Genomic DNA, 3,459 nt, shown 5'->3' on the forward strand with positions numbered 1-3,459 from the left:
ATGAATCTTATCATACTGAAATAGAGATAGATGATGATGATGGTATTGAGGTCCGGGAATACAAGAGAATGAGCAGGCAGTAAATGTAGCTCCAGATGTGACTCCTGAACACACTCCAATTAGGACAGAGGACACTACCCCTGAGCCTGCTCTTGGACCACCCACTTTGATAGACCAGAATGAACAGAACAGGGAAGATGAAGATCATGAAGCCGATTCATCCCGTAGGTATCCTCTTAGGGAACGCCGGCCCACGACTCGTCCCTGGTTTGTTAATCAGTTCTAATACTACAATGTACATTGACATTTTGTGAGGAACACATTTAAGTGGGGAGGAATGTAATGTATTTATGTATTGTTATTGTTGTTATTTTTATTATTATCGTGTATTATTATCATTGTATTATTATTCTATTATTGTGTTATTGTAATGTGGTGCATGATGGAATGCACTTCCTGTCTCTTAGTACCTATATAAACTATGATCAAATATTATATCCTTGTTCTTTCTAATTGTCTCTGACCTTCTCTCTGAACCTTTTCTCTTTGTTATTGAGTAAAACATTACTATTATGAATATTGTTGTCTTGTCTATTTAAGCTGATTTTTGTACTACTAGTTTTGTCTTTTGATTTTTCTTTTGTGTTATTCAATGATAAGCTGTTAAGCTGTTTATTGGTGATCAGATCCTGCTAACAGTATAGAGCAATGTTATTGGCCTTGCCAGGGATTAGCATGGGTGATGACTATGTATTGAAGTGTGGTGTCTGTTACCCGAGCCAGGCGTAGGTGTATAGTGAGGGTAAAGCAGTCATTCATTATTTATTCTGTCCAGAAGCAACTCTCTTTGAGGTTTAGTGGTTTGAGAAGGAGAGGGTCCCCTAGTCTCGCATGCCAGACCCAACCCAGTATGTGAGAAAGCGTCTGGAATCATTCATAGATACTAGAAGCAAAAAATCATTGCTGATAAGATTCGTAAAGTAATTGAAAGTCTTCTAAAATTTTCTCGTAATGAGATAGTTACTACTTTAACCTCATCTTCAACTAGTCCTGTGCGGAACTGTTTGTATGATACTGCTATACCACTAACACAAATAACACCTGTTAGTCTTAAACAAAAGCATGCTATTTCTTCATCAGGAGCTTGACCTGACATGCAAGTATGTGTGTTATGTGTTAAATGTTGTGGGTTACTATAATTTTGCTGGGTACTATATAATTATAGCATTAATGAGAATTGAGAACTGTTACAACTCTTGTTGATTGTTTATTAAATTAAATTTATTTTTTATAGGTTATATATGGTTACAAGAAGAAAAAACTATACAATATGAACACTCTTTGGAGACATAGGCTTACTGGTTTAGTGCATGGAAAAATGAAAACCACAGTAGCTCATTTTTAAAGAATATACCTAAGGGGAAACCTGGAAATCTTCAAAGAGCAGCTTCACAACCAGAAGAATCCACCTAAAGGCCCTTTAAAGGGAAACCTACTGAATCTTTAAAGAGCAGCTATCACAACAAGCAGCACCCAACTCACACCCTGGACCATAAACCACATCCACCATTTACATTGCCTTCCGACTAGGCCTTGGCGGATTATGCCAGCATAATTTTGAGCATAATAGGCCCCAAAAGCATAAGCATAATGTGAGCATAATAGAGCTATAATAGAAAATTTTGAAAAAAATGCATTGAGAAGTGCAATAAACAGGCACTTACACTCAATAAATTAACTGTTTTCATGTTTAAACAGCTACTATTGCTCACAATACTTTCAAGAACTTCATAATTGAATTACTGGCTCACATTTTTGGGTGGGGCTAACTTATTATAATGAAATTCATGGGCATAATTGGGAGCATAATAGCTGATTGGTAGACCATAATAGAGCTGTTTCCTGAGAATTGTAGCATAGCATAATAGAGCAATTTTAGAGCATAATCCGCCAAACCCTACTTCCAACATCAAACCAATAGACCTCTGAGGTGAGAATGAATTACATCACAAGAGTAAATATGGCAGTGAGTGTGGTAGAGAAGGAAATAAATTCCATGGACGGCAACTTTCTATGGTGAACCAATGAGCAAAAACAGAAAGCAAGCTATAGTAAAGAATCTACTGCACATTACACCAAATCTGTTTTATGAGATGCTTGGCAGCACCCATTCCTTCTTCCAACCAACTTTTGTAGCTTGAAAGAACTCCAGACCTGCCAGAAAAATCATTTTTATAGTTTACTCCATTCCTTCTTCATTGAAGCTTGCCGTCTAAAATGGTGGCCAATTATTACGCGTAGGTGGATACCCGTATCTCAAAATAATGATATTTATAAACTTAGTCATTCACAGCTCAAGAGGTCTATAGTAGTCATAATTCAAATAAACCAGTCTGACCTCAAGATGGAGCTAGACACTGCTGCTTCTTTGTCAATTATTAGTAAAACCACATACTCCTCCCTGTCCCATACCCTTCCTCAACTTTCTCAATCAAAGCCTCAAAGGTGACCCTTTCAACATACACTAAAGAGAAGATCACTCCCCTGGGTACCATTGAGGTTTACATGTAAGTCCAATATCAAGGACAGGAAATCTCACTGCCCCAATTGGTTATTCCCAATCCTATTCAGGGCCGTAGCCAGGAACTTAAAATAGGGGGTTCGGAAATTGCTGCGCGTGAAGCGCGCAGCGAAAATTTTGACGAAAATGGGCATGGTTGAAGGCGTGGTCTTCATTTACCCATATCTCAGCCATGTGCTGACTCAGCTAAAATGGCTATCTGTGCTTCTCGCTGTTGCCAAAATGCTAATCCTTCTTTTGCAGTGCTGTTCTTCATGACAGGAGCTAATCTAAAACTTTTTTGCAGCTACAACAGGGGGTTCGTCCGAACCCCCCGAACCCCCCTGGCTACGGGCCTGCTATTTGGCTATTAATTGTTCTCTTTCCTTCTTAGGTAGAATTAAAAAACCATTCATCTATATTTTGTTCAGAGCTTGGAAAACTACGAGACATTTTTGTTAAACTTCACATTTTGTCTGATGCTAAACCACAGTTTTCCCAGCTGGTTGCTCTCACAAGGATAAAGTCCTCCCGGAAATCAGTCAAATACAGGAGCTCTCTATTGCATTGGCAATTTAAATTTGAAATGATACAGTTATTTTAAATAAAGAAAATCTTTCATTCACCCAAATTAACCTTCTCCTAATTAAACCTATACCTTGGCCTATTCTCTTAGATAAAATGAAAAGTTCCTATAATCTACGGTATCATGGAAATTTTGTAGAAACTTAGTTTTAATTTGCAAGTTTGTGAATGCATAAAATCTAAAATTTAAATTTGTAAATTCCTGCTTAGTCCCTGTTAAAACAATAGCAATTTAAGCCACAAATAAAGTTACTTAAAAGCCTCCATACACTAGGCAACATGTTGCTAGCAACATTTGTGGTTACTTTGATGTT

Source organism: Amphimedon queenslandica, unplaced genomic scaffold (assembly GCF_000090795.2).
Source record: "Amphimedon queenslandica unplaced genomic scaffold, v1.1 AMPQUscaffold_12156, whole genome shotgun sequence".
NCBI classification, from domain to species: Eukaryota; Metazoa; Porifera; class Demospongiae; order Haplosclerida; family Niphatidae; genus Amphimedon; species Amphimedon queenslandica.